Source organism: Rhinolophus sinicus, linkage group LG03 (assembly GCF_036562045.2).
Source record: "Rhinolophus sinicus isolate RSC01 linkage group LG03, ASM3656204v1, whole genome shotgun sequence".
Taxonomy (NCBI): Eukaryota; Metazoa; Chordata; class Mammalia; order Chiroptera; family Rhinolophidae; genus Rhinolophus; species Rhinolophus sinicus.
In genome coordinates, this window is record NC_133753.1 from 181972169 (window position 1) to 181999557 (window position 27389).

Below are 27389 nucleotides of genomic sequence, written 5' to 3' on the forward strand. Positions count from 1 at the left end.
AAAAAGTAGCTGTAGACAATTGAATTAGTCCATTATAATTATTTTGTATTGCTTTAGATGATGTAAAAAGACTGACTTGTTTTCTCTAATAATAATTAAAAAAATGTATTGTTTCCCTAATACAGTAAGGCTACATCTTCAATTTCTAAGGTAATCAGTAGGGGACAGTAATAAAATGAAATAAGAGTAGCAGATCTGAGTCAACCCTTCCCTACTTGAGGTTAATTTGAGACACCAATGTTTCAGTTGGTGTAGAAGCTCGTAGAAGAAAGAAAATTAAATAAATAAAATAAAAATATCTAATATAAAGGATACGAGGAAAAGAAGAATGAATAAGAAAATGAGAAACAAAAAACGAAGAGCAGTATTATATCCTTGACCCCAACTGTGTCAGCAATTATACTATAAGTGAATGAACTAAACATTCCAACTAAACACAAAGATTGTCAGATAAGATTATTCAAAAGTGGTAACTCAAACTGTTTTTAAACCATGTACACATTAAATATAATTCATTATATATGAATCCTGTGACGCCCAAATAAAGTCATGCCCTCCTACAGGCATACGTACTATGTAAAGTTCAACCCTAACGCTGATGGCAAATCAACCACAATTTTTATTACTGTGTTTTTCTCTCCCGTAAGTTAACAGACGTGTTACACACTCAAGAGGTTCAGGAAACACAATTTGTATTTCTTCCTTTGGCTTTCTCTGTAACGACACTGGCAGATTCTTTCTTCTCTACATGCAAAAGTGTGATGTTTCCTAATTATCTTGCTCTTGTCACATTTTGCACAATTGAGTCAATATTCCATGAGCAGGATTAGTCAATGTTAGCTCTCAGTGTTAGTCTGAGATCCCAAAGTGAAAAACCCAGTCAGACATTGAAGACTTCAGCTGTGAGTGAATTAATGCAAAACAGAACGTTAGTCTTGGACCAGTGTTAAACTGGAGCGATAGCCAGCGTCAGATAGGATGGTATTAGGAGGACGCTGGAGACTGAAGAATTCTCGAAGTGAATCAGGGCCTTGTCCCTGCAGACACTCTTCTGTCTGTTTTACAAGCAAAACGTCCAAATGCGATGCCAGTCACTTCAAACCTAGTTCCCTATACTGATGTCATTGCCTCATTTGGTCCTCACAGAGCCCCTATGATTATTTTCTCTTTTGCTGTATGAAAGCTGATGGTGTGAAACATTTGAGTAACTAGCCCAGGTTCACACAACTAGCACATGGAAAATGTGGCATTATTATCTAAATTATCAAACCCATTCTCCTGAAAAGTGGACTGTACAAAGAAAATAGGACAAGTGTGCCCAGAACATGTGATCTAACATCCTTAGTTATAGCACACTAGAAATAACAAAAGTGTCAGAGTACAACAGATCTGGGTTGAATCAGAGCTGTGCCAACTTCAAGCTGTGTATCATTTGGTTATAACATTTCTGAGCCTACACTTCCTTATTTGTAGGGTGAGTAAATCATGAATGTCTTTTTATATTATTATGGAGATCTGATGAGGAAAATTTAGGAGGTAACTAGTGCAATAACTTATGGTTGGTTTTCCAATTATGGTAGCTTTTATCGTTAAGAATAACAGCAATTAAACTTAAAACAAAGAAAACATGAGTATAGCCTAATTCTTTTGATTCTTTTGTGTGAATTTTTCTTTTAAGAACTGAAATTAATATATAGTTATTAAGATATTAATCTTCATACACAAGAGCCAAAGCTATGAAACCAAGTATTGACTAATATATTTCCTTTTAAGGTGTGTTTATAAAATTGTTACTCTAGCTTTGCCTGTTAAATTACTCACCTGTATAGATAAGGTTAGCCATATTTTACCTGTAATGAGGTGATGGCAGGCAGTTCTTTGTTTCCAGGAAGAAAAAGTTGAAATCTTACATATTAACCAATTGACTAATTTTTTAAAAAAATATAGAGCCCCCTTTATGAGCTGTGTTATTGTCAGGAAAGTAATAATGTATGTGCTGGTAATATCACCATGTGTAAATGAGAAAAGATTTTAGCCTCCAGGGAACTTACAGTCGGCTGGAGGGCGGTGGACCTGTCAACAACAAACAATAAAGACAGAATGAAATGTATGCCAAGTACCAATACCTGAAGTGGATTGGTACACCAGGACACCTTCACAGAGGAGGCGGCATTTACACTGTGTTGAAGGGTTAAAAAAATAATACAGAGAACAGAAATACTCTCCTGGCAGAAAAAACTGTGTATGCAAAGTATTCACAACAAACAAAAAAGCAGTATGCTAAAGAAGTATGAAAACTGCCATTGACCTTGAACATTACATATTGGAATTGGATGCACAGGAAACTGAAGTCTGCGGAGAACTGTAGACATCACACACTTACGCTTAGACCTTCTCCTGAAAGTAACCAGGGGATGAATTTGCAAGCTCATGTTTGATCAACTCCCTAGCCTGTGCTTGTTATCTGATCTTTCTGTTCACTGGAATCACTCAGGGAGCTATTGAAATTGCTAGGCTCTGGGCTGTATCCTAGAACAACTGAATCAGAATTTCAAGATGAGGAGCCTATGCTCAGGTGTGTCATGTGTAACCATGGCCAAGAACCACCGATCCAGTTACTCCAACCAGGGCTAGACACTAACAGTAGGTAAAAGTCAAAAATCTTGCCTTTAGTTGTTTAAAAAGAAAACTTTTCAATGTCACCTTCACTATGCAGGATATAAATTACCCCTTTGGTGTCTTAAGAGAAGAAATGCAGACTTCCACTCTGGTGTTTCAGTGCTTCTAGCAAAGTCCTGTGTATGTCAAGGTGTTCTGTAAAGGTATGCTTATTTAGGGAGAATATGTCAAAGCCACTGCTTAACTGAGCTTTAAATTTTTCCTGACTGTGCACGTAATATAATCAATTTTGCGAACTTTCCATCATTCATTTACATCTTGTAAGTTCACGGTGGAAAGTTTACGAACTTAATTGTTGGATCTTTGTGTGTGTGTGTGTGTGTGTGTGTGTAAATGAACACATATATATATATATATATATATACACATATATACCTTTTTGTAATACATTAATTATAATTTTGTATAGTATACAATTTATAATGTATTCATTACAATTATAACATATTGATATAATGTATGCATTGTTAAATACTCTAAAAATTGCAAAGATAAAATATAAATTGAAATATTTTAAAATTAAAAATATTTCTAAAAGAATAATTAAAGGACTGATAATATCAATTATATTTTTATATTTAATGTGTTTGGGGGAAAACGCAAGGGATATTAGCTGAAAACTGTGCAAAGCATTTATATTGAAGGCACTAATGGATGTATCCTTATGAATTACCTATTAGAAATTGCTGTTAACTAAATCAAGACATGACCCACTCAGAGAGATAAGTATTAGCCTACTTTTTGGGGAACTTTTTTTTTCAAATTTAGTGACGCAAATGCCATTCGTATTGTTTTTCTAGTCGTTAATGAATGATAACCAAACCTAGAACCTGTATAACTCTGAAAATTGAACACAGATATGAAATATCACTCCTTTCTGATAATCAAATAAAACACACCCCAAGGGAGAAAACAGCAGGAAAGGAGAAGAGAGTAAGTAAATTTCAGAAGCTTGAAAGCAGATGGGAAAGTGTTTTACCAAGAAAAAAACATCCTAAATTTTCCGTTGAGAAACTGAGAAAAACTTTAAAAAGAAGAAAATGCCCATACAATTAAATAAAATAGGATGTTTAGTAGCTTTTGAAATGACATTTGTCAATTGATTTGTAGAGATGGCCATAATATATTGTTAAGTAGAAAAGCAAGATGCAGAGCAGTTAATGAAATATGTTGTTTATTTTCAATGAAAACACTAATGGTACCTATGAAAATATAGGTAAATGATGGATAGACAGATATTTTTAATATGATTATATAAAGTACAGAAAATTATACAAGAGAATGTTAATGTCAGTACTTACACTAGAAGGAGAGGTAGTAAAATAAAAAGAGGATAAAGATGAGGGAAAACAAGGGGGGGAAGCAGTGTTAAAACAAAATTTTTAAATTATCCATGACAAAAAATAATACACAGAACATGATCCCATTTTTAAAAAAAATTAATTGTGTGAGTGATTTAAGTTACGTGCCAAATGACTGCAATAGAAATTTTCTTTTATGCATGTATTATCAAGTGATTTTATTCTCTGACTTTTAGGATAAGCATGCAATACTTATGTACAAGCTGATAACAAAACTACTTTAATTAAAAATGAAAATAAATGAGTGTTTTTATTGAATATTCATTTTGTTTGATACATATTAAGCACACGATATACTATTTACTGGCTAACTATTCTGTGTCTTTCCATGAGCTAGAAGTATACAAAGATGAATAAAATTCTAAGGGTTTTTTTAAATTTTAAATATATATTTCTTTAATATAGGTATCAGTGGAATTTTTGTTATGTTCTTTTTGGATTCTTATCTAACATAATCTGGACAAGCATTTGCAAGTTTTTCTAAATATTTACCCATGAGCCAGAATTAAAAAAAAAAAAAAAAAAATATATATATATATATATATATATATATATATATATATATATATATATATATTTATATTTATAATTTGCCATGTTCTTTTAACCTAATTCCTCACTAGAACTTTCTAAATCTAGATACACATTTCTTATATTCTCTATCCGATTACAAAAAAAAAAAAAAAAAAAAAATCTGTTTAGCATAAACATTTTAGACATAATTCTCTACTGTGTTGGAACTCTGAGTATGAGGAATCCCTCTGGGGATACACGATATTCCAGTTACCTTTGTCCATTAGCTCCTGAGTCATGATGTACTTTGTTGCCAAGAGTGCTTCAGAGAATGGGCATTAAACTTAAATAGGACTGATTTCTATCCTGGTTCTACCAACCCAGTAGCTAAATGAATTTTGAGAAACAATATTAGTGACCATCAGTTTCCTTGTATTATGTCAAGAAAAAAAAAAAAAAAAAAGAAAAAGTCTACATTGTGGAGTTGTTTTAAGACATTTAAAAATGTTGATTGTTACTAATGCAAGTATACTGTAAACTATAACCATTGCTATTTTTATAATCAATGACATTATTATTACTAGTGATAACAGTAGCAATTATAATGATGGTTCAAGTAATAAGTATAAGCAGAATTGAAACAAAAAAAAAAATAGTGGAGGACTCATATAAGCCATCTATGATCTGCATGATTTATGAATACCCAAGGACAGATTTCACGGATTCTGTGAGCTTCCCAACTTTCATCCTCTATATAAAGCCTGGAATACGTTGAAGCACTTTGACTGTGAAGAAAAAAATGAAGAGCAACTACAAACAGTGACTCTGACTCCAAAATTCTACTTCTGCTACATTATTTGATATATGGATCACTTCATGATCCCAGAGCCAGTCCCTGGTCCATATTTCATTGTCACACACACACACATACCCTATAAAACCCCCCGTTTCTTTATTTTTTTCACCACTTTCTAAAAATGCATTACTCTCTGGAGGCTGTGTGTGTGCAGTCCTGACATGAGAACAGAAAAAGGGAGTATGCAAGGCACTGTTTCTGTGATGGGCTTTGGGATCAAACATGAGTGAGCAGAGAAGAATCTCAGAGGGGCGATAGGCATTAATGCGAGGTCAGTGGAGCAGAGGTCCTGAAGAAGAAGTGTAAGGTTTGGCATCAGATCACAGAGAGAGTGATTTGAAAGTACGAGTAAGAAGAGTTAAAATGGGATTTTTTTTGGGGGGGGAATGTTTGAAGGTCATATTTTTTTATAATGACAAGTCTAGGTATTAAGCCACAGGTTAGGAATGAATACCAGTAGTGACACATACATAGGTGCAAGTCAAGGTTTATCCAAGAAAAGCAATATTATATGAAAAAAAGTTAATACAATCTTGCTATGGTCTGGATGTTTGTGTTCCCCATAATTCAGGTGTTGAAATCCTAAGGCCCAAGGTGATGCTGTTAGGGGGCGGGGCCTCTGGGCAGTGATTAGGTTATGAGAGCTGAGCCATCATGAATAGGATTAGTGACCTTCTAAAGGGAACCTAGAGTGATGCTTCGTGCCTTCCACCAAGTGAAGTTATAGCAGAAAGTTTTAAGTGAGCTCACCAGACACCAAATCTGTTGGCACCTTAATCTTACAATTACAACCTCCAGAATTGTGAGAAATGAATTTCTGTTGTTTACAAACCACCCAGTCTATGGCATTTTGTTACGGTAACACAAAAGGACTGAGACAAATCTTCTTAATGCCTCAGCTTTCTCCAACTCACAGAGAGGGGTGCTTGGGCTGAGTACCAAGGTAATACTCCAGGAGGGAATTTCCCACCCAAGGATGGGGCACTGGGCACCAGATGCCGTGATCTTTTTTGTTGAGCTGCAATCACTGGGTAAGAGGAACATTCTCCTCCTTGACTTTGTCCTCTAGAGACATCCATTTACCAATCATAAAAGGCAGGCAGAAATCTAGTACCCTTTCATGCTGATCCAGTTTAGTTCTACTGAGTCAACTCATTTCTAGTGTACCTTGAGGTATAGAATGGAGAAGAGTTAGCAGGATTGTCCAGAAGAAAACAAAAAAAGATTCTCTCTGGATGAGGAGGAAATCATCATGGGAGATGGAAAGATCTAGGCAAGGAAGAATCGATGCACTGTGTGGAGCACCTAAGTGGTTGCTGAATTTATTAAGGTCTTTAACTGATTTTAACAAGGGGAGTTAGGAATGACAAAATCTATGGCAAGCATGGATAACAGAGTGAGGAAAAAAATGTCCTAGCGATGACAAGCAAGGAGACCAGTTATCCCAATTCTGGGCCCTGTGATACATGGGCAATGAGATTAATATCATCTCTCATGTGAGAAACATGAAATGGAAAGTGCTTTTTATACAACAGCCAGCTTTGAGTAAGAGCAGGAAATTGAAGGGGATATTCAAAGAAAAGGCCGAGGACACAGAGGATTTTCTGATGCTAAACAGATTCACCAGCGAGCATAATTAGTTTGAGGGAATTCTGATGAGAGTTGGGGATACCTCAAGCCACATAGTGATAAAAATCATGGTGATGATTAGGGAAGCTTCAAACCTGGAGAGGGTTTGCTAGAAGAAGGGATGATTTGCTAGGGAAAACAAGGGAATGGCTTATAATTTTTGCTCCATCCCTGAGTATAGTTTAATCTCTGGTTGTAGGAGCAAATCTTTGTTATTTTGTTATGGCAATGAAAAAGAACTGAGACGAATATTTTACATAGGTCTGGGAGGGGATAGTCACAATGCTGTCATGGCATGTGAAACATGTTGTGGCAAAGCATTTCAGGTTTAGCTGGGAAGGAGTGAGCAGTTCCTACCAGGAACAGATGGAATCCAGGGTGTTCTTATGAGTGGTGTCACTGCACAGGGAATTTCTGTTTCATAGTTGTTCCAGGGCCATACCTACCTATGTCTTTACGGGCCTCTCTAAATACTGCGGGACCACTGTGTGCTTAAAAACTCACTTGACTATGAAGTTTATTTTATTAACTCATCTTTTTTTTGTTTGTTTTGTTTTCCGCTTCAGTGCAAGATAAACTAGCACTGTGGCTATTTTTTTTTTTTTCAATATTTCTTTCTCACAATTTGCCAAAAGATTATTGTATAATAGAATAGTATTTATAATAACAAAATACAAAAATAAATTGGAGTTTTCCATGTGACAGGGATAGATCAGTTATTTTGTGTAGTATTAAATAGGTGGGGTCCTCATTATGGTGGTGGTTTTATATTCAAAGACAAAGAAAAGAAAGAAAATCTATGATATGCTTTTGCAATAACATAATATTTCAAGTACAAAATGATTAAGGTTAGTTAAAACTAAAATAATATTGAAACGAATAAATCAAATAATACTTTACATTTATTGTTAATGAATTTTGATGTCTACATAGGAAGATGAAATATATTTCTACTACTGTAAATAAAGAAGATTAATATTGTTGTGAAAAACCATTTGCTAAATATTCATATTCCTCATTCTAAGTATTAAAACTGTTTTTATATGCTACAGAATGCTACTTATATTTGAAAACTGACAAGAGCCTAAACACATGATACTGAAGATTTTTCAAGAATTCCAAGGTTTAGACCTTTTGTTTTTAAATATTACATCATTACTGACAATAAAGAGAAAGACAAGGCTCTTGAGATAGTAACCATTTTTTTTAATTGGCAAACACCTGCCCTCCTTTTTCCAGGAGCAGTAAAAATAACTTCAAATCAGGCAATAGAATGCTTTCTTGCACTGTGGATTTCACACAAAACAGTCTTTCCCTATAGTTGGGTGTCAGTGGAAAATGAAATGTACGCAACTTTAGAGATTTAAAGCTTTTACTTGTGACTATTTATCTTAAACTATAATAGAATATTTTGTTTGGTTCCCTTTTTCCACTTTACATATATTACTTTATCTCAGCATTAACAAAGAGACTTCCATAATACATATATTTATTTAAAGGAACAAGTAAACTTGGAAGAAATGAGTATAAAGTAGCATGTGAATTTTAAATTAAGTGTCTTTGCCTCAAGAAAGCACTCTTAGCCTCCATGAAAAATTTACTAAGCTGTTCTTAACCATTTGGATCTATCTAGCCCTGGACAATATGCATAAAGCTTTATTTCTTCTTTTTCCTTTCTTTCATTGGTAGATGAACAAAATGAAGTCCACTTTTTTGCTCATTTCCTCCACTTCCAATTCAGAATTCTTTAAAAACCATGTACTACATGTTCAATTACCATGCATTAGTAGTGTCACCTTTTATTTTGGGACATGTAAAATCATATTTTCTAAGTATTTGTTTTCCCTTGAAAAAAATACATTTCCATAATACACGTCCATGCCTCTGTGAGGCAGGTCCGTTTATACTTCATGGATAAGCTTCACCACTAGGGGAAAAAAAGAAGTGGCAATTTTATTTTTTATTTTCTATTGTCAGCTTTCCTTTGAAGCATCAAATAGGATATTGATATTTTTTGGCATTTAAACTATTTACTTACGGTGACTTAACGAGCCATTATGAAGTGAGCCGTATTCCCACCGTACGTTTCATACAACTATTACTAGAACTTCTTTTCAGAAGGATTTATCTACTAATCAATATCCTTCTTATTGTGCCATTTCCAGAAGTACTAAAGGGACTTCTCTTCTGAAACGGGGTTGGACTCAGCTGTGATTTACCCTCTCTAATAGTTGTGCAGTGAATCTAACAGGTGGACCATCTACTTCTAGTGATGTGGCTATGGTCGCCATCATTTCCGGACATTTCCAAAGAAGGTGACAATCCCTCAAGTGCAATATCAAGTACAAAACAAAGTGTAGAAATTTGAAATTATATTTGAAATCATTCCCTTTACTGAAAAAGAATCTATTAGGGCACCTGTTATTAGACACTTTTAAATTACTGCTTTTGAAAGTTATTTTAGTTTATAAGCTCATAGAGACGCTGATAAAAATTCATCATTATGAATGATAAACATAATCTGGATTCTTTCTTTTCTTGAACTTGGAATTTTGTTATTAAATTGAAATAGGTTGGAGCCAATTCTGCAGGGGATATACATGAAGTTCCTTTTGAGCAACAGCTTTCTCTACGTAATATATATTTTCTACCGATGATTTACAGGTTACAAGCACGCTGTGACCTTTCGTTCCCAATTGCCAACAGATTAAGCAGAGCAGATTAACCGAGACTAAAAACACTAGGTTATTTTCTCTTGTGGGGGTCTTTGACAAAGCCTTCCTCTCTGAGCCATCCCACTTCATTCGCTTGCAAATCACTCTCCCTAAAGAGGTCTTTACTGCCCCAGCCTCAAGCCCGGAGCCCCGCTGCGCAGCGCCATCAGCGGCAGCATCTTTCTATGTTAGGGACCGTCTCATATTAATCAGAAACGCTGAATGGAAACCAATCAGATAGAGAGTTTCTTTGGCTTCAGCTTCCTGCCTGTCTGAGTTAAAAGTGATGCTCGAAGAGGGAGGCACACTGAGATGCATGAAGATTCAGCTGTGAAGATACTATAAAAAGAGAAGGGAAGGAAGCAGACAGAAGCAACGTCGCCGCCGGAATTACAGTGCTGAGCAGGGCTAAACTCAGTTCCATTGCTAAACAAGGTAAGTGTTATTTACTTCGCTTGGCAATATCAGCTATTCAGCTTTCCCTTCCCAATAATGAAGTAATGCAAATACTGCTTTTCTCCTAGTTTCTCTCTCTCTCTCTCTCTCTCTCTCTCTCTCTCTCTCTCTCTCTCTCTCTGTCTCTCAACATTTGGAAGCAGGTAAGAATGCATTTGGTAGTATTTGAATAAGGTATTAAAATGCCCACTGAAAAAACTTGCAAACATTTGCTTCTTATTTTACTTTTACAAAACTGATACCTACCCAATCTCTTTTTATAGTGCTCAAATTTGCATATGGAGCATTATTGTAAAATTCAAACCAGACTTTACAGTATGTTAGTTAATTTGAGTAGCTTTGAATTACTCACATATTAATGTGTTTACGTATGTTATTATTACATTAATTGAAATGGACTCCTGACTTTCTAATAACTTTTGTTTACATAATTTGAGTCAGAATGTCCAAAATAAAGGCATATTTTTTCATAATTTAGGAAGACACACTTTATTTTTAATATTGAAATAAAATAATATATAAATAACGTATATAGATAGGCACAGGATGTCAGGATTCAGGTGATCACTTTACCTGGTAAAGGATTCTTCATTTTTTCAGATATTTGTGGTTCTCACTCAGGTCAGCATTCTAAATGTGTATACATCTATAGGCTATAATTGCTCTCCATTATTGTAGGCAAATGTATCTTACTGTAATAAAGACTGGATGAAAACCACAGGAGGGAAAGTTTCAAAAAAATGGGCATGTTTTATGTGAAATGATTTGGAAAATGCAATGATTTGATGGAGCATTGTTGTTTTTGTTTGCTTGTTTGTTTTTGGGTTTTTTTGCATACTCAATAGAACCATTCACATCAATTAAATTTTCAAGCACATTAACTTCATAATAAGGGATGATAAATTTTAATTATAAGGTTATCAATATTCTATAGTACATACATTTAGATACTGTTAGCAGTGTATGTTCTTAGAATCTATTTTAAATAACAAAGGTGCACTAAAAAGTAATCACCTGTAGTAGATAATTCATAATTATTTCTATGATCAACTTTTGATGAGAATGTAATAGACTATAGATTTGAGGATAAATTAAAGGGTTTTTGGAGAATTGTTGTCACTTAGTATTTTATTTTATAAAGCTATGAAATTATTGATAAGGATTTTTTTACAAGGTTTTTGAAATCCATGTAGTATAAAAGAAATAGTGATTTTGTCACAGAAAAAACTGGTAACTTTTCCATGAAAGAGGACATCTTCATTTGTTACTTCTTACTTAAGCTATGGAATTTGAAGAGTTAGCCATCTTCAACTAAATCTAACTAAGAATTAATTTGATCATTCAGTATTCTTAACTTGGAAAAAAAAAAGTATGATTTAAACACCTTCTGCATTCAATAGAGGACAAATACTGTTTTCAGATTCAGACACTGCTCCATTGCCTAGGCAATGCTATGTCAAGTGTAGGATACATTTCTGTAACTATGAAACTGGTTAATCCAGGTTTACACAGTAGATCATTTTGAAAGATAAAGAAAATGAAATAACATGCTATTTCAGCACACAGCCACAGAGAACTTGGATATAACATGAACAGCATGCATCTGTGTTCTTGCCAGCAAACATATTCTGGATTTGGACTGAAGTTTTCTCAAAGGAAGAGGACAAAATAATTGCCTGCACTTAATAGATAAATGCTGAGATGTTAAAATACTGTCACCTCCTTGTTTGTTTTGAAAAATGAGAAAATGTAAGATAAAATGCACGGTGCAAGCACATCTAATCTGGAAGAAATAAATAGAAAATGCTGTAGAGGAAGCAGATGGTAATATCAATTTAAAAGTAATTATCTAACTTTACGTCAGATTATTTGCTAAGACTAATAAAGCAAGTCATATATGGATACTATTTTCTAGGATGGAAAATATGATTTTCCTTTTATGACACTGTTTGATAGTATTTAAAACAATTTTGAAATGGTTTCTATAATTATGCCACCATTATTGTATCCACTGCATAATCAAAATAAAAATGTATTGTGTCACTGTCTATATATAACTAGATAATATCAAAGTTGGCTTCAAAATTATGTTTTTAAATGTTGTATGGTTCAACTTGATAAGCTATATATTGGATCAGAAGCTCTTCTGAGTGTCACCTTGCATGAGGAGATTTAACCTGGCATTTTCCTGTGACCCCTGTACACACAGAGTTTATCCAGGGCACTGTCCCTTCTATGGTACATAAAGGATTGAAAAATAAATTGGAGACTATTTTACTGGCTAATCTCTTGTTAGACATCAGTAGTGTTTTGAGGCAGTTATGTATGCTCTACAATAATTGCACCATGAGTAGGTGCAGTTAATCAGAATGCTTTGGATAATTCTTAAAATTACATAAGCTATGTGAGTAATATGGCAATATATTTTATGCAAGAAAGTATAAATTAAGGTGAAGGCTAATTTAATGAATACATGTAAGTGTGTTATAAATAAACATTCTGTGAAAGTGAACAGCCTAGATGGGTGATTATTTAGCATTAATATAGATGCTTCAATGTGATGGATCATTAGTTTGCTATATTCTTTAAGACAAATTCTGTTCACCAAATGAAAATTTAAATATGAAGTAGAAATAAACTTAGTATTTGAAAAAAGCAGAGTGTTATACTTTAAAACATGCCCAATGTCATATTTTAAATATACTTCTGACTTCAATATACATTTAAATATATGTTTATTTTAGATATAATATCAAATCAAGAAGCACATGAATTATAGAGCAAGTTTAGTTTATGTGAGGCATCTTATTATAAAAACTTCTAAGTTCTTGTGCATATTACTTCTTAAATTATCTACTTAATTAAAATTCAGTTTTCTTAAGGAAAAAGAAAATATGCTAAATAGGACCTAAAGGACATTGATTTTAATTAGCTATGTTTATTTTTACTTGATAATAATTTATAAACATGGCCATTTGTATTGTGGAACAGAAGATATGTTTCCTAAGGTAAAACAATTTCTTTCTTTGTTTTTTACAAATTGTTTCTAAAAATGAGTTGTGTCTTAAATTATATTTCCAAAAAAGTGTCTTAATATCTATGACATTATCTTATTTAGGTATTTACATAAAACTGTAGAACTTTAGAAAAGGGAATTTAACCATCTCCAACTTTGATTGTACACAAGAAAACTGAGGATTAGAAAGATCACATTACATATCCAAGGCTACCAAATTGTATATGAAAAATTAGGAACACACACACACACACACACACACACACACACACACACACACAGTGATTAGCTTAAAACAATGATTCCTGGATTGTTTTAATCATCCTGAAAAGTTGTTTTTTTTTTCTGTATGAGGTACTTCAAATTCCTCTGCCTGTAACCACCATTATTCTCGTCATTAAAATATCGTAAGGAATGCACAGTGAGGAGTGTCTTTATAGTACTTTCATACATTTTGATAGCAGTCCTAATAAGTTAATGCACTTATCCCTAAATTTAGCGCTAGTATGAGTTGGTCTTATAGCCACATTAAGAATGCAAAGTGCCTGAATAAAAGCACTATCTCTGGAACCTAACCAAGACATTTACATTAGCACTACCAAGAAACACCTCCCAAAACATAAAAGTCATGATAATGGATCTAACTGCCTATGAAGGCAAATGGAAATCTCATGAGGTATTATTGTTGTAGTTGGTGGTGGTGATGGTAGTGGTGTGTGAATGTGTGTGTGTGTGTGTGTGTGTGTGTGTGATATTGATTTATCTTTATGAGAAAAGGTAGGGATAAGGAGAACACCTGAATAGTTTCTGAAGGTGATAGTCAAGGTTTTTGTGTTTTATTTTTCTGTTCCTTTACTTTGCCAAATTATAAATCAATTCCAGGGGAATGAGCGCTTTGGTACTCTCTGATTCTTTTTATGAGCAGGATAATTCTTAGTTTTCTAATTAATCAGTGAAACAGCAGAGCATATGATTGTTTCATAGGTATGAATTAAAAATCCTGCCACTCATCATTTTTTGAGATTGGTTCTATAGTTGTGAAGAGCATAGATGACTTCATTATATTTTTCACTCCAAACTTATCCAACTTAAAATGGAAATAGCAGTGACTAGTAGTTATCTGATTTTTTTATTTTGAAGATGAATATGTTTCTAAATGTACTGTAAGAAATAGATATATCTGACAAAATGTATATTGTATCATACTAAACCCACTGTATTTTATATAATATTAATAGAGTATCCAATACATAATGGAATTTTCCCTCATATTGACTGAAACAGAATCTTAGGAAAGTCAACAAAAACAAGAAACAATATTTACAGGAAGTCAGTATAGCCGGGGAGACAACACGCATAACACTGTAGCCTAAACAAATAAACATCAATATGTCACCTGCTGGGACAAAAGATATTATGTAAAATACACTTCATTTACAAAACAGGGACATCAAAACTAAAAGTTTTCAAAGGAAGTTTTTCTTCAGACAATCAAGTAACTTCTTTATCAGCTTTTTTCCCCCTATAAACAGGTTACTGTAATAAGTTATTGTAACTGCCAGAAACATTTCTCAAAATATTCACATCTATGCGTTACAAACACTTCACAATGCAAAGAATATATCAGAAAATAAAAAAAAATTAAAATCTCTTTTATACTTTAATGGTAATTAAGCCACAGATAAAACATCCCAGAAAACTTACAGGTCAAATTACAAAGTAACATCTATATTATCTATAATTTCATCTTTCATATTGTATTTATATTTCTGCTTTTACATATGTTTTGTTTATATCTGTGTGCACCTGTGTCTGTGGGTAAATTAGTGTGTGTGTATACCCTAAATATATGTGAAAAACACAAAGAAATAACACAATTATTTCAGTGTATAAGTTAATTATAGCCTTTAAATTATTACACTTGCGTAACATTAGACACTAAGAAAGCTCTTTTGTCACGCAATCATAGATGTAACATGAACAAATGATAAATTATGAATTAGGACTTTTTTTCTGGAAAAGTTAAACTCAACTGCAGTCCATGTGTTATGCCTGATTTGGATAATTTTATGATTAGGGAGAATTAGCCTTTCATATTTTAAAACTATTACTGGAAATAACTGTTCTCTATTCAATGCCCATGATTCTCAAAGACCTAATAAAAATATAATCTCTTTTCCTATTCTTATGGTGGATGGGAAAGTACTATCTTAAGTAGGAATCATAATGCTATCTCAAACCACATTAGGTAAAAATCCAATTATTAACATCAGAAAATAAAACATTATTTTTACTTTGTTTTAGATAATGCAAAGGAAGCACATTACATGGTGCAATTTTAAATTATTTATTTGCTCATTTCCCCTAGTTAAGGTCAGATCAATAGATATTTTATATTTGTTGTATTACTGGGTAAATTAACTATTTGTGTAATTGGAAATTTGCTTTACATTAAATATATGATACTAAAATTAAATAGAATTGCCTTATAGCTAATGAGATGTATACTAATTAATAAAAAGTCAAGAATAAATATTTGTATTACTGCCACTGTTTCCAGATTAATATTATAAATTATTAGTACATTATGTACTAAGCAAGGATTGGAATAAGTTTAACTATTAGAAGAGAAATTACATTTTCCCTTCTTCCTCAAATCATGCCAGTTTAATTAGGTGACGTAACATTTTATATATAGTTTCAACTCAGTTATGTTTTTTTTAACACAAGAGCATTAAATGGGATTCAGATTTGCATTTCTAACAATACTCTTCCAAGGACTAAATAATTACGGCACTGTTATAATGATATGTTTGATTATGTATGCGAATCACATCTGTCTGTCTTTTAAGTTTAGCTTAGAATAGAGGCCCCTGATACAATGAAGAATCATTAATAATGAAGAATGATATTATCACACCTGAAATAAACATATTTTTCTTTATAATTAAAATTAACTTTGGTCTGTTTAAAATAGAGAGTTCCACTAAAACACAAGTAGTGGATGTCTATAATAAACTTATCATTTTTAATATTGCACGGTTATTTTAGTACATTAAAATGAAGAGTTTATATCAGTACTGACTATGTATATTTATCTTTCTATAGTTAGATATTTAAATATGTATGATTTTTCTCAAACTCACTGCTTTACAGTTGAGACCTGGGTTAAATTTTATTTTCAATTGCTAAACATGGAAGATCATTTTATTTAAACAGGAAAGAAAGTTTCAACTTTAGAATTTTTTTGTGATCGTATAACTCTAAGAGGATAATTATTATGAGAGAATTAAAGAAAATATATCGCTATCAGGGAACTACTTGGGTTTGTAATTACTTATACCCAAATATTAATATTGAAATTGATTAAGACCAATTTATGGAGTGACGGGAGACAAGAAAGTGGGGAATTCCATTGAAGAATCAGTAGCAAAGTCACACAATAATGTGAATTAATAATGATGTCATCAGGGATGTCTAAATTCTCCCCACACCTAAGCTGCTTGTGGGTTTGCTGCTTGACAAATAAGCATTACCTTTGAGATCCCTGCAACCCTTGATTTAAACATGGGCATGGAGATCCTTCTTCATTACACCCAAGACTAAACTGTGTTTATCGAAGTCTTACTTTGAAATTGAGTTTTAAACATGTTCAGAGAAGAACAAAATTGTATTTTAAAATAAAATGTCACTTCTATATATGTCTTGCACTATATTTTAAGGACCATATTTATAAATCATATTCTTCTAAAATTACAAGAAAATGTAAGTACACAACCCAGATGGAAACAGTATGAAGAAATTTTACCCTGGAATAAAAATTTTACCCACATTATGGGTTTGGAGAAAAATATCCCTAACTATTTATAAATAATATATTATTCTATAAAATATGGATTCAAAAGCACATTTTAGAAAATAACTACCTATTTGATCATTATAAAATGTGATACATAGTCATACCAGACCGCGGCTTTCTACAAATGAGATGATTTATAAACGAGCAGTGAAATGTATTTGTTATTAAATTTGCAGTTTACATCACTGTTCCACATGTCATTATTTGATTACTTTATCATTTTTCATCCCCAGTATTTTGATTTGTGTCAGTTTCCTATGAAAACTAATCTTTATCTCCATTGTGAGAAAAAATTAAAAGTATTAACTAATAAACTTGCTAAAAGTACATTTCAATCAATTTAATGTATAGGAAAATAAGTATATGTTAATATTACAGAAAGGATTTTTAATATTTAACATGTGTTTAAAAAGTTCTCATAATATATATGCTAATAGATATATTAAATGATATATTAATAGCATATAACTATATATGGGATGCATTAATAAGTTACTATTTCAAATTTGCTAGGTAACATTTTTTCTGAAGGTGTTTTTCCTTTTTAAATATAATTATAATATTAGGAAAGATATTATTATAATCCATCTTTGAGCCTTTCTCTTTCGTTTTAATTCTAAATTACTTGGTGGTTAAATGGACTTCACTTCTGTTGTACATTCTCCACTGCCTTTTATCAAACTGAGCACAAATCTATGATGAATTGTAGAAACCAGATTTATTTTTCTATGCAATTAATTGTGATGGTTTATTTTTCTTGCTGCTTCTATTAGGTTGGTGCAAAAGTAATTGCGGTTTTTGCAATTATTTTTAACTTTTTAACCGCAATTACTTTTACACCAACCTAATAACTACTTGTGCTTTCCTGCCTTCATTGCAGCTTTATTTTGCTAGTACTTCTGGCTCCATATTTACTGCTTTGCTTCTCTCCTCTTGTCATTCTTCCCCACCCCCACTCCTCCTCCACTTCAGAGATATATTTAAATACAAATGAATATCCTTAACTTGGCTTGCATCTTGTGGAGATGATTCTTTAAGTTGACATAGCAGACAATGGACATAGTTTATATTTTGAAGAATTTTATCTTGTAAATTTGTATCATTGAAATTACTATAGAATATTTACTAGCATAGATAGAACACTATAAAATTTGTTGCTTTAGATTAGAAGTACATTCTACATGGATTTAGATATGGGTGAGTTATGAAATTCCTTTAATTCAATGGTAATAAAATTTCAAAGTATTTAATATCATCACATAATTTAATGTTAGGTATCTAACTTTCTTTTTCTGTAATTTTCATGGTCATCACTTTTTATTCTTTGAATTATATTAATAACTATAAAGTGAATGACATCTTTGACCTTAAAATGAAAAGTGCTTATAAAGGTGATTTATTAGAATGAGGATGTTATTATGGTTTGAAAAATATAGGTCAAAAAATATCACATGATTAGTAGTAACGTTCATTAAAAATAACCTAGAAGTTATATTTGTGGTAAATGTTAATGATTTGATAGCTTATCTCTAATCTTTATAATGCAGTTAATATAATTCATAAAATGTAGAAACTACTGTTACACTATTGAGTAAATTTGTTCTATAATCATATAAGTGTGCCAAATATTTATTCAATCAAAGTCATAAGGGAGGGGTTTTGAAGAAGGTGATATTTGAATTGATTCTGAACAGATGAAAAGGAAATATTATGAGAAACATCATTTTCAGCAGAAGAAATGGCAGTCTGAAAAGGCCTGGTATGATAAACTTTGTTTATTTCATAATACAATCCCAATTCCAATTAAATTTATAAATATTACTGGGTTATGTTACATTTTTTTAGAGGTAAACTTAGTAACAAGAATATGAATGCTTTCTATTTTTCATAGTAATAATATATTAACAACTTGCATTCTTTTTTTTTAATTAAATAAGTGGTTCCAATATGTTTATCTTTTTATATATACAAAGTTAGATTTTTATTAAATGTTGCTATTTTTTTAGTGATTGGAATTTCAGATAGCTACTGTGGAATATTTAAATATTAACTATGAGTGTCCAAAATATTTAGTTCTCTAGTTTCTCCTGGTTTTTAGAAAACTCACTCAAGTTAAGGCAGGAAAGAGTATTTTATTGTAAAGAGGACATATACGAGGTTTGACAATTAGGTTCGCGAACTCATCTTACATGCCTCATGTCTGTATATCACTACGGTCACCTTCTAAGTACTCCCCTTGGGAAGCTATGCATGGATGCCAGCAACTAGTCCACCCTTCAAAGAAATTTTGGAATTATCTTTCTGGAATGACCATCAGATCTGTTGGTGTGTTTCCCTTGATGTCTTGAATGTCATCAAAATGACTTCCTTTCAATATTTCCTTTCTCTTCGGGTAAAGAAAAAAAGTCACTGGGTGCCAGATCAGGTGAGTAGGGAAGGTGTTCCAATACAGTTATTTGTTTACTGGCTAAAAATTCCCTCCCAGACAGTGCTGTATGAGCTGCTGCATTGTCGTGATGCAAAAGCCATGAATTGTTGGAGAAAAGTTCAGGTCGTCTTTTTCATGAAGCCTTTTCAGCACTTCCAAATAGTAAACTTGGCTAACTGTTTGTCCAGTTGATACCCATTTGTAATGAATAATCCCTCTGATATCGAAAAAGGTTAGCAACATCATTGCAACAAGTTCACAAATTTAATTGTTTTACCTCGTATATCTGTGTATACCAATGTATATTTCAATATCATTATCTACAATGATGAGGGATAGTCCTAAAACTTTCCAAAAAAAAAAAAAAAAGGAATTCGTAGTAAGATCACTCCTCCCTTATCTTGCATATTGAGAGCAGACGGGGGGGGGGGGGGGGGGGGGGAGCTTCAAGACACTAGAAACAGCAGAATTCATTCTAGGATTTGCTCAAATGTCTCCAAATGTCAAGTCCTTCTTATTTGTGTGATTTTTATCTTCAACATGATTTTTACACTTTTTAATATAGTTTCCTAAAGAAGGAATCTAATTATGTGACTGCAGTTCTTCTCTACATCTAAGTATCTGCTGTTCTACAGGTTCCACTTTCATCACTTTGTTGTACCACACCAACCTTTAGCTCTTGGCATTTTTGTGGCTTCTCTTTATTTTTTACTGATTTCCTCTGTTAGATGATCTCTGGTTAAATTTTCTGAGATAATTCTGTTAGTCTAAATATTGTTTCTTTGTACCAGGACCCTTGAGAATCTTTTGGTTGGTATTCAATATTTCCCTAACCATCTCTGAATTAGATGACTCCAGTTATCTTCTTTGGGTCCTCAGTATACAATGTGTTTGCTGAAAACTGATCTTTCATCTCACAAGGACTGGTTGGACACCCTTCTTTAAAAGGACCTATCAACATGATACTCAATGTATATTGATAGGTCTATATGATTTGCACCAAGTAAACAATTATAATGACAATACCCCCCCGCCACCACCAAGTAACATGTAGATGATAAAGCTTCTTATCCTACAGAATGGTGTTCATTTTGGTGAAAATGAACTATTTTATGGTTATAAAATGAAAATGAAAACATGCCCAATTTGGAGTACTTACTGGATATTTTTAACCTGTTTTGGGTGAATCATGTTTAGCTAAATTACTCCCTCAGTAAGTTCTACATTACTTAATTATGGAAATGATTCATTTACCACATTGAAAGGTATTATACTATTTATAACTGGTCTGATGTTAACTCCAGCTCTCCTAACTTCCTGCTTCTCCCTTTCCCTAACCAAATTACCTGTTCTTCTTTTGGTCTACAAAATAGGGAACAGATCGTGTTTACTTAGATATTAATTGTCAGATTTGAGAGCCAGAAACACCAGCTTTTGTCTTTGCTTCCATTATAAATAAATGTTCTTTGCCTCCAGTGTGGTCTCAAATAACTTATTTCATCTTCCTAAATTTCAGTTTTCTCATGTGAAAGTGTGGATAATTATAATCATTAGGGTTGCTGTCAAGATGACTATGATATTACATGCATCAAAGTGCTTATCACAGTAGCCACTTAATAAATATCAATTGTGCTTACTATTATTATTTTATGCACAATAAATACTAATTCTGCGTACTATTATTGCTATTATATTCATAATGTACTAAAACTGTCAGTTTGATAGTATGGTTTTTAGAGAATTTTGCCACTGCATTTGGAAAAAGTAATTGTAATATTCTATACATTTTTCAGGACTTCCCCCTTTTCTAGACTTCTAAAAATAGGTAGAAAATGAAAAATAATTCTACTTTCAAACAATTGACAGAAAAGATGTTTTTGGCCCAGGCTAGGATTTTACTTGATTAAGCAACATATTCTCTCCAAAGAAACCTACGCTGCCTTTAAAAAATATGACATGATCAATCATGAATACAGAGTAGGAGTGACAATGAGAACATATTGGGAAAATTGAAGAAATTTTGTTAAAAATTATGTAAGCAATCACACTTTCAAAAGGCACAGAGCACTACAAAAACACTCCCAATGATCAAAATATGAAAAATATGTTTGAAAATGTTAAGAGAATTATGGGTCTTGAAAAAAACATTTGTTCAACGTTCATTATTATTGAAAATAGGGCCAAGTTGTCATAATGATTTCTAATGATATTACATGTTATTTTTAAATAGGAAAAGTTCATCTTATAAAATGCAATGTACCTCTTGGAAGGGAGATTTTAAATTAAGAAAATAATGATTCTATATAGTCCGACATTATTACAGCAAGAAGGAAGCTAACATTTTGTTTAATTGACTGATTTTACAGATGAGGACACAGCAGCCCTGAGAAATTTGCTTAAAATGATCCTAGAAGAGAAAAATCAAGAGTAGAACCCAGAGCTCCACAAATAAATTATGTAATTAAGAATAACTTAGCAATAAATACCATTATTTGTTTACAAAATTATTATTTGTTCATAACCCTTTATATGTAAAATGGCATTACAATAAACATGTGTAGCCAAAGGTTAAAAAAAAAAAAGAAAAAGAAAATGACTGCCCTTTAATTTACCAATGTTGTTGGGCCTGGCTTTCTCCGCAAACCTTACTGAAATATATGATGAAACAACTGAATCCTGCATGCAGAGAAGGAAAAATCCTTTATGCCAAGTATCCATACTATCTGCAAGCACTAAAGTGGGGTTGACTGTTTACCAAATTTTCATGGTAGAATTACAGTCCAATCTGGTAAAGTGAACAATGGTTGGAAGTAAAAAGACCAGAGATAAGGGCTTTGTAATCATTTATCATTCTGGAATTTAATTTCTTCATTTTTAAAAATGGTTGAGAGAGACTAGAAGGCAGCTAAGGGTAATTACAATTCCAAAGTCAATTAAATCTTTGCTTGAAAATAGTTACAGTTAACTTTCAATTGCTTCTCTAACAAGCCTCCATCTTGTAAGGGGAAAAATAAATAAAATAACAGAAAAAACTATACTTAAAATTATCCAAAAGCCTGGATATCATGCTTCCATACCTGGTCCTTTTGAAGGCCTTTTCTAAGATGCAGATTCCTCTTTGTTGGTGTCCAATCTAGGACCAGATCTTACATCTGTTTAAATGACCTTCTCCACACTGCCTAGATTTCTCACATTGATACCAGAATTTCCTCGTATAGAAATCATATCAGTGGGAATTTAATTATCATCACAGATATTCAGAAATATGTTCATTTCAGGTATGTCTCCAGCACTAATCAGTTTCAAGTACTCTGTCAGCATATACCCAACTATTATAATAATTTCAAATATCAATCCCCCAAAAGAAGATGAGTTTCAATCATTCATTTTAATTCTCTTTTATACAAAATTTTTTTTCTATATTATAGCAAAAAGTGCATGATATGGAATAATTTCTTGATATAGTTCCTTAATCTGCAGGAAAAAACAATGTCAGTTTGACAATTTAAAAAATAAAGATTGAACTCATTGGAAGAATAAAAAATCATAATGTCAAATGAGTCTAAGAAACACTCAATTTGTAAAACACTAAATTTATACAAAAACTAACAAATATGGCCAGTTTTTTTCTTTGAGGGGTTATAAACTGGCATCATTCCATAATTCTATCCTTGGATATTATTTCATTGGTTTTATGTCGAAAAATAATCTCTCTTAGGTGCTTCAGGTGCTTTACCTCATAGTTAACCTAGAAGAAATTACTATCCTTAGCCATGTTTTATCTATGTTGTTATGAGATTAATAAGAAAAACATGAGTGTGTAAAATAACGTCTTCAAAGTCACAAAAAGAGTAACACCCTCTGTTTCAATGTAATGTCTTCAGGAAATATAATACAAGGATCTGATAGTCAATTGAATATTTTGCTTTCACAATTTATTTACATGAAAATTAATTATCTATAGGTAAATTATCTCCTCTTGTGATTTCCTACTGGAGTTACAGATTTCTTTCTGATGTTCAGAAAGAGCAAATTAATCTATTCACTAATTCAACTAATCCCATTGTAAAATGACATTTTGTAATAAGGAACTACATATTCTATTTTTCTTTGGCAATGAACATTTATTTATAATGATATCTTACCCTAGTCTATGGGGAAAATGAGTAGCAGCTGTGTAGGATAAACCACACACATAATTAGCATACAGAATCTCTTTGCCAATGATATTGCTGAAGTTACAGTAAGTATTGTATATTCCTGGGGTGTGTTTTATAGATGCATTGTATTTTATATTACTTTTAAGTGTTTTTGAAAGACACTATATGCATCCAAATTCAATTTCCATTGTCAACATAGATTCTTTATTTACTTACACTGCACCAAAGAGTGATAAGGAATTTCAGCACAATAGATGAAGGAGTCTTTCATTATCTCTCTTGAAATCCCAATGTTTAATCCAGAAATTTTAGCTTAGAATAAAAAGTTACATTGTGAATCTTTTTCTAAGTGATTACATTTACTATTAGCGAAAGGACGTAAAACAAACTTTAATTAAAATAACTAAAACTGACTAGATGAAATAGGTATTGTGGCTAGAATTTTCTACGGAAAGATACTTTTCCCTGTTCGTCTTATGTGAAAACCTGATACGTACCCACTGATAAACTTCTTGATCAACTGATCATTCATTATGTTTTTATTTATTCATTCATTCATTCATTCATTCATTCATTCATTTTTTTGTTTAATTTCAAAGTTAGAAATTTTGCCAGTTATTTTGATTGCTTCTTAGTGGCATGTTGTAAAAATATTTTAGGTTCAAATTATTTTACTATAAAATGTTACTCAGCTTCCTTGCTCCAGGGAGTCCTTAGCCCTGCATTTTGTTCCTTCTGACCAAATGAGTCATGAAAAAGTTATCCAGTACTGAGGACTCTAGGGAGAATCATTCAATAAACCTTAAGATTAAACAAAAGAAAAAAGGAAAAAGAGTATTCATGTATGTGGAAACAACCTCAATATTACAGCAGTTTCTTTATAGCCCAAGACCCTCAGAGAATGCCTAAAACCAGAGATAGTACCAAACACTATACATAGTATGCACTATGTTTTGGTGTTTTTTTGTTTGTTTCTTTGTTTGTTTCTATACATAAATACCTTTTCACTTAAAGGAAGCACTTTTAGGTGTCTCTTTGGCATATTGGAATTACCAGTATTACTACTCTTGTACCTTGGGGCCATTATTAAGTAAAATAATGATTACTTGAAAATAAGCACTATTATACTGTATAGGCGATCTATAAGGTTGGTGCAAAAGTAATTGCGGTTTAAAAGGTTAAAATAATTGTAAAAACCGCAATTACTTTTGCACCTACCTAATAGTAACTCAGAGGCTACTAAGTGACTAAGGAGTGGAGAGTGACAACATGTAAAGCGCCAATGTTCTGGGCAATGGATGATTCACGTTCCAGTGAGACAGAGCGGGACAGCATGAGAGTTTTTCACCTACTAAGAATAGTTTAAACTTTATGAATTATTTATTTCTGGAAGCTTCCATTTAATATTTTCGGACTGCGACTGACTGTGGGTAATTGAAACCAAGGAAAGTGAAACTGCAGATAAGGGGGGACTACTGCAGTCCCATTTATATAACTGGGGGGGGGGGAAATCTTGTGATTCAAGTTATCTGAAGCTTATGCGATTTCTGCCCTTCCTTTAGAAGACTCAACATTAAGACGTTTAGCTTGCTGTTCCTTTAATCTCTCATAATTACTTTTTATCATTTTATGTTGCCTGAAAAAAATCATTTTCTTCTGGGAGAATATACAATTTTAGGGCCACGAGTTAAGTACTTACCACTAATATGTTAATACTGGTAAGTCAATATCAAACCCAGGTAAATATACATCTAAACAGTGTGTAATTCATATGTGAAACTGATCCAAAATTTCACATTCATAAAACCAAGTTACTTTAGCACAATACTTTAGCTCCCTCTTTTGGATGGCCCATATTACAATATGAAAATATGAGAAAATGCCCTAATTTGCCCTTATTTCTACTGGCATTTTATAATATTTGAGTCAATCTTTACTCCACTATTACACTGCTTCAAATTAATCATTTTAATCAGTTTTCAGATGAAAACAAGTCAAATCTACATCTGGAAATATTTTCATTAGTTGAATACTCAGTTATTGAACATATCATTTTAAAGTTAAAGACGTATCATGGCCCAGTCTTTTAATACATATTACTTAAAACAAATTAATATTTACTTCACTTCATGAGGATTTTAAAATATTAATTATCCTAATAAAACATTTGAGTTCAATTATTTCATAAACTATGTAATAGTTATCTTTACGACATTTAATAATCAAGACAGACTTTTAAAATCGTTACACACTTAATATTGTAAACTTGATTAATTACTATAGAGGTTCTTAATTATCTTCTTTAGTTATTTCAGTAATGACATAGAAGATAAAGCAAAAAGATGGACAAAACAAATATTTTGGTCATCTACTGGATACATTTGTGTTATTGGGGAACTATGTATGTATGTATGTACTTGTATGTGTGTATTTATATATACATATATGTAATAAGTACTTAAAATAGTTATATATATCTTATTCTATAATATTGTCACTTAAAATAGTTTGATAATAACAAAATAATCCAGACTCTTAAAAATCAAATTATCATGTTTTGTTATAAGGTTTTACATACCTTGCAGTAATTGGGCAGTATGAGTTACAGTGTTTAATATTTAATAGCAATAAGTGTAAATCATGTAATTCTATTATAATTGATGAAATTGTTGCTTCTAGGAAAAAGAGGTTAAGCTATTATTTTAAGTATCTGAAAGTTTAAATTAAGGGGTATATTTTGATTTTATTTCTTGCTACTAAAACTTGTTTAACATTATTTTGGAAATTTAAAACATTTTTAAATAATTAAATTATTTTCAAACACTAATTATCATTATTTATAATCAAAATAACCCAGTAGGCAATTAAGACAATTACATTCCTAGATTAAAATATTTTAAATTTATATTTTGAAATACTAATGGTATTAACCATTTATAGAAAATAAAATATAATGTGTATGTCCTCACAGGACAATCAAAAGGAATATATTTTATGTCATCTAGTCCAGGTGTGTGCACTTTTTAAACCCAACCTTCCAGTAAGATAACACTTCTTATAATAGATTTAATTTACAGATAGTTACATTGCAGTCATTGTTTGGACAACTCAAAAGCATGAAAATATTTTCAAAACTCCATATATGGTAGATGAATATCAGAAACCTTTGCATATGTATGAAATAACACTTTCTTAAATATTCTACTTTAAAAATCTCATTTTATTTCAAAGAATATTAAAAACCATTTCCAAAGAGTGAATATAAAAATCTGCTTCACCTGTGTTTATCTGTATATTATTTTCAAATTTCTTCATTGAATGGCCAATATTTTCCGAGCTGAATGTGAGATAATTCCACCATCTCTGTACTAACTTCTCTGCTCTGTGAGTTCTACTGAAGTAAAAATTAAATAACAAATATGCAAAAGCTTTACCATGAGTTAGAATTCACCTATTACCACTTGCTTAGGATGGCTCTTCAAATTTCTCAGCTGATCTCAATTCTTAAGCCTAAATAGATTCCTTTTTATTTCCCTCAGCCCTACTAATACAAGGACAGGATAATAATTAATAATGGTAATACAATCTTACACCCTTTAAGGATAAAAGGAGAGAAGACAATGCTAGGGAACAGAGACATCAAGAAAGACAAATAAACATGTAGAACATCACTGCTAAATTGAAATTCCATAGTCCAAGCAATATTCCATGACGTACT

General features: G+C 32.0%; 1 protein-coding gene across 2 annotated transcripts in view; it reads left to right on the forward strand.

The window, feature by feature from the left end:
- Nucleotides 1–10049: 10049 nt before the first annotated feature.
- Nucleotides 10050–27389, forward strand: part of CDH9 (cadherin 9) — a 107270-nt gene continuing 89930 nt past the window's right edge. For both annotated transcript variants that reach the window (XM_019749047.2, XM_074329045.1), the window contains exon 1: nucleotides 10050–10187. The gene's annotated coding sequence lies outside the window, so the exon portion shown is untranslated. The remainder of the gene's footprint in view (nucleotides 10188–27389) is intronic.